Source organism: Rattus rattus, chromosome 10, assembly GCF_011064425.1.
Source record: "Rattus rattus isolate New Zealand chromosome 10, Rrattus_CSIRO_v1, whole genome shotgun sequence".
Lineage (NCBI taxonomy): Eukaryota > Metazoa > Chordata > Mammalia > Rodentia > Muridae > Rattus > Rattus rattus.
The window spans coordinates 41,095,185-41,106,348 of record NC_046163.1 but is presented as its reverse complement, the minus strand read 5'-3'; positions in this window follow the sequence as shown (position 1 = coordinate 41,106,348).

Below are 11,164 nucleotides of genomic sequence, written 5' to 3'. Positions count from 1 at the left end.
ACACCATATGAAGAACACTTTTCTTGAAACTAATCTTGCTGAATCTTCTGTCTTTATCCTCTGCTCCCCAACCCCCTGAATCCTGGATTTAGATATGCTGCCCACTAGATAGGCTTCAACAACCACAATAAAGAGAATCACATAAAAGAATGGTAATCGTGGAGCATTTATGATTTATTGATCCTCCTTGGTCTGGCTTCCATTTATGATCTAATATGAATCTTAATCCTGTAGTCAGTGCTATTATGATTGATCCTTATTTGTATGAAAAGATGTGCACAGAGGCATACAGATAATGAGCGGTAATGTGACAGAGGCACATTACCAGGTAACAGGGCACACAAAATGCAGGTGTTTACAGCACCGTATTCTTTATCATGGTTCTGTAAAGTCAAATGGGCATAGTTGAGTAGTTCTCTTAAGAGTTCTCACATATCCATGTGTATAGTAATCAGCTAGATTTCTCTTTTGGAAGCTAATAATTGGCCCCAGTGTAAATACGGCTTTCACACTGCTGGCATCCTGGAATGGGAGAATACTTAGGGACTGCCAGGTCATCTCACTTTCGTCTCTGTGGTCTCTTCATTGTTAGATTGGGCCTCCTCACAGCATGGAGGCCACGGCATAGTCAGACTCTGCTGTAGTGGTTGGAGTCTCAGGCTGGTCTAAGGTTTGCCTTGCAGCCTTGTCAGGTACCCTTAAGAGTCCATAAATACTCACCGGAGGCACGGCTCCTCAGGAGACCATTTCAGAGACTTGGAATTAGGATGGAATTTTCAACGTCACATTCTAAATCCAGGCCTGAGGTTGCAAGCTCTCTTTGTCCACCAGGAAAGGGAAAGTAAATGTCTGTATAGGGCAGCCTGAAGCAAGACGATCCAGAAGAGGGCAGACTATGGTGATCAGGAGAGCACAGATATATTCATGAGACACTGGCATCTCATCCCAGGACTTTACCTTCAAGGCCACCAGATCCATAACACTCCATCCTCTGAAATTTTAAGGGAACTTCATCAATCTAGGTTTTTATAGAAAATATTCTAGTTTGGAAATACGATATTGGTCAAGCAAGACACCCCCATGACTCATTCATGGGTTGCCAGCTTGTAAACACTGCTTTCTGTGACCAAAGCACACGGAACTCAACACCGCACACAAGGCCCTGGTGACCCGTGGCAACTACCTCACCCGCTCCCTCGGGTTCCCACACCCTTCACGTGTACCCATTCTGCAAGGGATTACGGATTCCTCCTACGTGACAAGCAATGTTTTAGGTGTGTGGATACAGTGTAGAGTAAAACAGTCTCTGCCTTCATAGAGCTTAGATTCTACTTAGAGAGACAGCAAACAAAACAATGTTAGAGGACACCAAATAGCATGGAGAGATTAAGGATAGGAGGGTTTCAGTGTGGGGAATAGCAGCACAGTCCTTTCAGCTGTCACACTTTGTCTACCTTGAATGACCCTCCTTTCCCACAAGGCTTAACTGCCTCCTACTCTTCCTTCGCACTGTAGCTTGACCGTCCCATCCACTGAAATGAGTTCTGTCTTCAGCCTCCGTCCTGCCAGTGCAGAACTGGTGATGCCTCTTTTTGCTTCCAAGCGTCTGTCCCTTCACATACGCCATGGATTTAACGTAAAGTTAATGCTTACATTCTATTTAAGGGAGAGTAAGTTGAAGGCATCTGCATTTCCTTTTCTGTCTTTGATTGGAAGGACGTCTTTCTAAAGATGATTAGGAAGGGAGCTACTGGGAGAGAAACTCTGCTGAATCGTTTTCTTCTTTCGTTTCTGCCTAAAGAAATGTTCTTCTGTTGCTTCAACACTGTACATTTGGTGATTTGGAAAACCAACTTGACAGTCATTGTGTATGCCTCTCACCTCAGGGAAGGTTCTTCATGAGAGTGAGATCTTGTCTTATTTGCACTATGTCATTGGAGCCTACAGAACTATCACTTGGTTATGAGGTATCAGATACATGTTCATATGTATACCATGCATACAAACATGTTAAGCATGTGACCATTATATCTACACATCAGGATTTCATTACGTGAACTTATACTTATCAACTTAGACAAACAGGATGCATTTTTACCACAGCAGGAAAGAGTGAAAACGTCTCCCGGTACAGCTCTATCTTTGTTCAGTGTCTGCCTGCGCACTGTGTCTTGGTCTGACTCTGGCTGCCTGTACGTCTGTCCACAAGTTAAACCTCCCTAACAGTCTGAGATGCCTAGCTGGGTTTTCAGGAAGACTAGAGGCTGAGGCTCTGTGGCCTTGTGTGTTGCCGCTTGATGGAACAAGATGAAGCTGAATTTCTGTTGTTCTGTGGAGTACGCACATGTTCCACTGTATGCTGGAACGCTTGTGCCTTTGAACTAGACCACAGAGTGCTGTGGGCAGATAGGCCTTTGATCTCTCTCACCTCTGGAAACCTTGACTTTTAAGCTACTTTGAGCCCCTCTAAAAGCAAGTGGCCAGGGTTGGTTGAATTCTGTTCTGGGGCAGCAGTTGCCTCAGACCACAATTGCTTAGCTGCTTGGGAAGTCTGTGGCCTGAAAGGGTGGCTGGGAAAGAATTAATGGCCAAAAGGTGTCTTTATGTACCTTTCCTTGGAAGAGAAGGGTTGCAGGCAGCACAGGAGAATCAAGTGAGTAACCCAAGCCAGGCCAGTAGGGACACTCAAATACCACTTACCAGATTTACAATGTCTGTTCAGGTTTTTTCTTCCTATGGTCTTTTCAATGTATTGAGTCAAAGGTTTTGTTGTTGTTGTTGTTTAACCAATTAGAGATGATTTTCTGTTTTGGAATCAGAGTCTCTCGATGTGATCCTAGCTGTCCTGAAACTTGCTACATAGGCTAGGCTGGCTTCACACTCACAGAGATCATTTTCCCCCCATGTGCTAGGATTAAAGACATGAGCCACCACGCCTGGTGAGATTGTGATGTTTTAAAAGCACCGTCTCACCTGTGAACCCATCCATGGAGTGCTTCTTTAGCTCCCCACTTTGTCCATTCCTCCAGGCTTCAGTTCCAATATGCCCTTTCTCTCTAACCTAGTACTAGCCTGGTGCTTTCTTAGAGTGATTTTTTTTCACTGTAAGCTTAGTCTTAGAATAGTTACTGCCACATGGGTACCTCCCAGCTTTGATGCTGTGGAGGACCCAAATCCAGGGATTTGTCCCCCTGCCTCCTGTAGTGGCTGATGTAGAGCACATCTTAGAAGCACTCAATGGTCAATGATAGAACCATGGGACTCAGCTTCTCGTGGCCACCTGCTTGTCTCCTTGGGGACTGATGTCCCCTGTTTGTCATGTGCTGGGAAGGGAAGAGAAAGTGAAGCAGCTCTTGTATATTTCTAGCATGGAGCACACGGTATGACACAAACTTCAGAAACGTGTGATGCCCATTGACTGCCTACGAACTTTGTAACTATTTTATGATCAAGGACTTTCAGATAAGACTTCAGTAATGGTTTTGTGAATAAACTCCTTAAGGATTGGCTATTTTGCTTTCCATCAATATTGCCATAGTGATCCATGGGGCTCAGGAGTAGTTAGTGAGACGACTAAGTGAACATCCTAGCTTTGCAGAGGCTCATCCATCTGTCTGTCTGTCTGTATGTATGTATGTATGTATGTATGTATGTATGTATGTATGTGGCACTCATCCTCAGCCATGGTTGGATAGGATGGACTAAATGGTTAGCACAAATCACCCAGGAAATGGCATACAGTGTTAAAATATCTACTCATGCTTGTGGGTAGGTGATCACTGGAGGGAGACAGCCACAGGGCAAGAAGGGCCTTCAGATCAGCCTCGTCCTCACAAATGGAGGAGACTCAGGTTTCCCTGGTAAAGTATAACTGATGATGAACTACAATTCCAGGCCTACGGAAGTGCCTCAAATTAAAAGCTGTATTCTAGGGACCCAGGAAGCGTTGCAGGAGTCAAGAAGCAAAGCCTCCCTAGAAGTTTCATACTTGTACACGAAAACTCAGTGGAATGGTAAGTGGGTGTAGGACTAGGTAGCAGCGGAGATGAGCCCTCTCCTGTGGAGCTCTGCTGTGTGACTGGGGTCTCCTGTTTAGGATCAACCACCCCATTTTAGGGGAGCCAACTTTCCGAGGAACTTACCAGAGATCCTGTCACCTGCCCTTTTGCTGAAATCTGTTCAGGCATCCCCAGTATCTTTGTTGTGGGTGTGTATTGAATCTCATTCTTTTTTTATTTCAAAAATCACAGGAAGCCCATTGAAATTGGCTTGTAATGAAAAACAAATAGAAAATATTATGACTTCCACAATTTATAAAATTGAGGAATAGATTTCTCAAATTGGAATCTGATACCCTGAAGAGACGCATGAGTCTTTCTCTGTTCTTCTCTCTACACTCTTCAGACTGTCCCACAGAAGGGCTTAGAAGAAGCATTCCAAGTCTTTGCATCTGTATTATCAACAAGCCCAGAAACAAAAGATCTTGTTTTCTAGGCTACCCTCCCTCTAGGTACCAAAATAGCGCCATAACGAACCATTGTATGTTCCTTGACATTATTAGTGTTCCTGATGATTCAATCACAATGGGTCCTGTGCTTGTGACTGGAGTAAGATGGAGTTCATCTTGGGTCATTAGTAACTAGATCACAAGAAAAGAAAATTGGACTGTTGTTACCAAAGATGGGGTTGTGGTTATAGGACAAATTCATATTATAATGAACATGTTCAACCACTCAATAAAAATCCCAACTGAGGGTTCAATAGTGTTTCTCTGAGAACATTCATTTCTCTTCATCTGATCTTTAAAAGCTGGGTTCTTAAAGTTTAGGTCTTACCTTCCCTCTGCCATATAGAAGCAGTTTAATAAAAGATGGGCATGTTCCTGTTGGGACATGTCACCAACAGGACAAGCCATTCAATTCTTTTTCCATCTAGAGAATTGAGAAGTATAATCTCTACTTGTTAACTCGGGAAAACATGTAAGTTTCTAAAGTTTATTAGAACAAAGTTATTTCCTGTATTTTCAGAACAGAAGAAAAATTGCATGTAGTTTGAGGCCTGTCTCCAGCCAGGCAAGGTTCTTGGAACTCCTGTGGGCAGTATGTGTTGGGAGATTGGAGGTTTGAATTCTTCTCTGTGACTCTTCACCTGGATTTGTCTGAGTAATCCACTTTCTGCCCTGAGTTTCAGTTTGCTCGTCTATAGATCATTTTGAACTCTCCACTCTTTTTCCAGTACAGTCCATTTCTTTTCTAAATAATTTGTCATTATCATTGATGATCCCCAAACACACTATTCATCTGGATTGCAAGGCTTCTTGCTTCCCCTATGTTCATAGGCAGGGAAGTTTAGCGCTACAAGGATTCGGTAACAAATGTAGAAGGAAAACATGTTTGGTTGGCACGGAGAGCTGAGTATGAGCCTCCCAGTGGCAGACAACCCTTGCTTCCTGCAAGAGATATATATCCCTAGCATGTTGTGATCCAGTGAAGACCACACTTGGTTCCTGAGGTACTGTTAACCATCAGTGTCTGCTGACTCTGTGAGGTGGCACTGCTGTGGAGATTTGGATGAGAACAGCCCCATGGGCCATAGATTTGAATGCTTAGTAACCAGGGAGTGGAACTATTTGAAAGGACTAGGAGGTGTGGTCTTGTTGGAGGAAGCATGTTACTGGGGGTAAGCACTGAGGTTTCAAAAGACATGCCAAGCTTAGAGTCTTTAGAGTTTGGCTCTCTCTCTCTCTCTCTCTCTCTCTCTCTCTCTCTCTCTCTCTCTCTCTCTCTCTCTCTCCCTCCCCCCCACTTTCTCTGCATATAGATTAGAATGTAGCTAAGCTCTCAGCTACATCTCCAGCACCATGTCTGCCGTGAATGTTGCCATGTGCCCTGCCATGATGCTAATGGACTCAGCTATTGAAACTGTAGCAAGCCCTCAGATAAATGCTCTCCTTAGAAGAGTTGCCTTGGTCATGGTACTTCTTCACGATAATAGAACAGTAACCAAGACAACTACTCACCACAAATGAGTCAATATCCCTTGAACTCTAGAATTTTGGAGGACAGAAAGTAAAGGAGAGATCTGCTCACAGAGACACAAAACCCAAATTAGTTTAATGTTAGCTATATTCCTGTTTCAGTGAGACATTTCACTGTTGGGGACAATAAGCTACTATAGTGCTAGGTACAGTTTGGGATGGTTGTTTCATTTCAGATCATCACCTGGACAATGAAAATGTTATAGTGGCTGATCTTACTGTTGAGGTCTAGAAGCAGGTCCTAGTCTTAGCACAATAATGCATTATATTCTAGTAGCAAATGAGTGAGTGAGGGAAGGAAGGAAGGAAGGAAGGAAAGAAGGAAGGAAGGAAAGAAGGAAGGAAGGAAAGAAGGAAAGAAGGAAAGAAGGAAAGAAGGAATAGCAACATGACTGAATTCTGTGAAGTGGAAAGAAAATGTATGCTGCAGAAGAGATTTCTCATGGAGACGCCATGTCACTCACCTTCTGCCCCCAAAGCCTTCTGTGAAAGGAAATGCTTGCTGCCACTTCTTTGACCACTTCCTCAGTCACCCGCCAACCTCCTGGTGCCCCTGCTTCACTCTGTGGAGATGGAACCCAAAGAAAACTATCTGAACGAGTTGGGGGAAGTGAAACTTGTTCCTTACACATTTTATTTCCTGCCTCCTGTTCTTCTCCAGTTCTTCTGTGTTAGGAGTTGGTTAGGAGTTTTCGAAGCAAGGCAGGCCACAAGATGTGTGCAAATGGAGGAGGGGAGAGATCAGCAGGGATGGGAGGGTGAGAGGGAAAAGGGGAGAAGAGAGGAGAGGGGTGTGAGTGGAGCAGTGTTGCAGGAATAGGATGTGCAGCACTGTGACGGAGCTGATTCAGAGGAAAAGGAAACGTCAGCCCAGTTGCTCCTTCTGCTGAGTCCCCTTAGTAGAGATACGTCAAAGGAGTGATGGGCTCTGGGGCCAAGATCTCCTTGTTTTTATCATCAAATACGTTCGATATGTGAGAAATTCGAGGCCAAAGGGGGAAATGCATTGTTGGATTCAAGAGTGATTTCTCTTTGATGAAGTTATTTATCTGGCTCATCCTGCCGGCATTCACCTTATGAATAAATTCTGGTGGTTTCAAGTTTCCAATCAGGGAAGATGGACTACATGTAGGCAGTAAGTTGCAAACATTCACCTCTGCAGTGTTAATGCCTGTGGGTTTCTGAGAAGTCCAACAGGCTGACCTCCATACGGCCACAGAAGACAGCGGGGAGGTACCTTGAGACTGTGGTATTTCCTAGGGCATTGCATCAGCAAACTCAGGCATTAGGTGGTAGAGACTTGGCACAGGTAGGAGGCTCTGGGGCAGAAGACCAGCATTTGGAAGACTGAAGAAGTAAGATGGGCCCCGTCTCAGGAAAGAACAGGTCTCCAAGGCTCCATAGAAATAGGGAAACAGGATTCTGCTTCTGGGTGGCAGTGTTATGGGTACCGGAGCCAACCATCCTGTCTTGTGTTTTGTTTTTCTGTCAATTTGACACAAGTGAGGGTCATACAATAAGAGGGAACCTCAGTTGAGAAAATGTACCCATCGGATTGGTCTGGAGGGCATTTTCTTGACTAGTGATGGATGTGGCAGGAGGGCCCAGCCAACTGTGGTTGATGCCATCCCAGGGCAGGAGGCCGTAGGTTTCATAAGAAATCAGTCTGAGCAGACCATGGAACAAGCTAGTAAGAAGCACTCCTCCAAGGTCTCCACTTCAAGTCCCCAGTTCTAAGTTCCTGCCCTGCGCTCCTTCCCTGGCTTCAATCTGCAATGGACTCTTAACTGGTAAGATGTATTAAGTTCTTTCTTTCCAATGTTGTTTTTTATTATAGTGCTTATTGAAGCAACAGCAAGCAAACCAAGACACCAGGAATTAAATAATTTTTTAAAAAGTATTTTATTTTGTGTATAGTATATGTGTATGGGTGGAGGGAGGGGCGGGGGGCACATGTGCCATGGTGTTCATGCGGAGGTCAGAGGACAGCTTGAGGGAGTTTGTTCTCTGCCTTCGCCATATGGGCCCCAGGGATTGAAATGAGACCCTCAGGTTTTGCATCAAGGACCTCTAACCACTTAGCCATCTCACCAGCCTGGGTTTGAGTCCAGTCACTGCCATTTGATAGTCGCCTACATAACTTTGAAAAAGTTACTGCACCTTTTGGAGCCACCCACCCCTCTCCTGCTGAGCAGGGCATTTGCAGAATGTGCCGCACTGGGTTAGTCTCAAATTTTAGTGTGAGAGTCAAATGTGAAGGATGCCACTCAAGATCTAGCACTCGAATAAACCTTGTAACCGTGCCTGGAGGCATCAGTGGATACTTGGTAAGCACCCGAGTGTGAAGTCGGACCAGGATGGATGACAAAGGTAGTCGTCCTGCGGGATCCTCTTTCCCTGAATAGGCATTAGACTGGGCATGGGATGGCCGGTGACTCTGGTCCTGCCCCATCACCCAACTGTCAGTTGTCCTGAGAATCAATTCAGGTGGCTCAGTGTGTGTTAAAAAGGATTCTAATGGGGGTCGGGGGTGGGGTGTCTCCAACTCTCTTAACTACAAAAACTTCAGTTTTCTCAAAATCATTTCCTGCTTCAAATATTTCCTGGTCAATTTAATCATCATGAGTTGGCTAAAATTTCTCAGAGAACAATTAAGGCCTTCAGCCTCCACATCCAGAACCCCTTGTCCTGTTATGCTTTGGTTGACAATTTGAATGGCCAGGGTCAGAGGAGTTTGTTCCTAATAGACATCAGAGCAGTTTCCTTCTCTAGTAATGCTCTTAATCCCTTTCCCAGATTTTTTTTTACCAGAGTTATATGTGAGAACAAATACGGTATAGAAAAAGGCAAGATAGGCAAACATACAAAAAAGAGCAAGGCCATCTGTATCCTAGAAAGCCAGAGATGTATTATTCAGGTTGACATTGCTCCTACAGTTGAAATGATGTCATGCAGCCACATTCACAACTAAGTCGCACACCTGACATTTTCTCCTTTCCAGTTACCTTTCAATCTCCACTTTTCAATGTCTCTTTCTTCAGTGCCCCATCTTTTGTCCTCCTTGACCCTCTTTTCCTTTCATCCACTTACTCGTCTACTCACCCTTTACTCATCCTCTACCTCAACATGGAAGCATAGTCTTTGGAGACAGCAGGAATTTCAGAGACCTTTTGTACAGTTCTGTGCCCGGAACATTGTCGAACCACAACATCTCTGGTCCTTGGCATGTGTGGGAAAGGGACTACTCAGAGGAGCTCATTCTCTGTGTGCCATTCTTTGATGATTACGACAGTGGAGACCCAGTGTCAGAAGCTGTATTTCTCTAAGCCCTCAAGTAACTCAGTCTAGTGGAGCTGCCTTTGCGGTCTGGTTATATAGCTCTATTCGTAGAGTTTGCACAACCACAGTAAGTGGTAAGTTGTTTGACCTCGGCCAAGGGCTAAGAATTGATCTCAGGAAGCCCTTGTTGAGGATTTCCTGTGAACCATCTGTAAGAGATGACAGATTCTAAAATCCCACACCTTGAAACATTCCCCAGGAAGATGCTTGAATTTAGAAAGGAGAAGGGAGTTCCAGTTACTTGGGGGGTGGAGTGTGAGACCGTGGGGCCTTTGAAGTAGACTGTACTGGGAGGAGGTGGTTTGCTGTGGGGCACAGCTTTCATAACCTTGCTCAACTTTCTTGTCTATTCTGTGTTTTTCTGACCACAAATGTAATGTGACCAACTACTGTCACCTCTGCCAGAACGGACTGTATCTGACTTTAAGCCCCAAACAAACAAAACCGAAATCCTTCTTCTCTTAGGTTGCTTCTGGTCAGGTGTTTGGTAACAGTAAGAAAAGTAAGCAATACTTGGGGAGCTTTACTTTCGAAGGCACCCTGAGAGGATGTGAGACGCTGCAGGGACGAGAAGACAGGCATGAGAAGAAGATGAAGTCAATGGGTGTAATGAGGTCTACTACAAAGCCCTGAATTCATATTCAAGTTCAACCATCTCATGGGTTCTTTAACTTCCCTGAATCATTTGCCAAGTGGGGATCATTATCCTTACCTGAGAAGTCCCTTCGAGAATCAAATAAAGTTGCTTGATATTGTTCCTAGAAAACTTGGTGTGTGGTGGGCACTGAATAAATGCCTCTTTCTTTCCACTTTTCCTCTCAATCTAGTCCAAAAGAACACTGCATTCATATTTGCTCATGAAAACCATAAATGGTCAGGAGAAGTGAAGAGAGAGGGAGGATGACATTAGAGGCACTCCCAGCTCCTTAAGACCCCGGGGCTGTCCTGCCTGCCCTTGCAGCCTTCATGGTGTCTTAGGTATCCTAGATGCTGAACACATACGTGGCTGGACTTGAGCAGAGACCAGCTGCTGGGTGTTTTCATTTACAGACATCTCTGATTTTGTGGAAAAGCACTAGGAAACAGGCCAGGTTTTCTTGCTGATTCTTTCCCTATCTGCCTGTGGGATCTTGAAATCTTGGGGGAACCCTCTTATGTTTCTGAAGCCCAGTGACTGTCTTTGTGAAATAAGGGGCCAGGCAAGAAGAGAAACCTCGGCAGGTAGAACCCACCTACTATAGTACTCTGACCTTGGACTTCTGGTCTACCAAACTGGGAGGAAATGTGTTTCTATTGTTTAAGTCACCAAGTCTATGTTTTATCCAAAACAGAAGCAGTGGCAATAATTTTCAAATTTGGCTCCTGGGAGGGATCTTATTTATAAAATAACCAACTACTAAAACAGGCTCTAATTTCCCTATTCTTCCAAGGTCTGCGACAGACAGCAAGTAAACCTGTGACAGAAAGATTGTGTGCTTACAAGTGGTTTCTCATGAGATTACCGTAAGGTTGGGAAGCTCTTGAAGCATCCAGCTGCATGCCCTACACAATATCTGCAAAGTACTCAGAGGAAACAGTGGGTGCCAGATGCAACGACCTTGACATTTAAGTCAGCCTCTGGTGAGTATGCTTCCCACAAACCCATCGTGACATGGGTTTTTCTTTTTTTCTAATGTAGAAGTTCAAACATTAAAAACAGTCCCATAGAAAGGTCCCTCAAAATAGGTAATGGGGCACAGGTATACCATCCCAGCACCTGGGAGGTGGATGTGTAGGAACTGGGAGTTC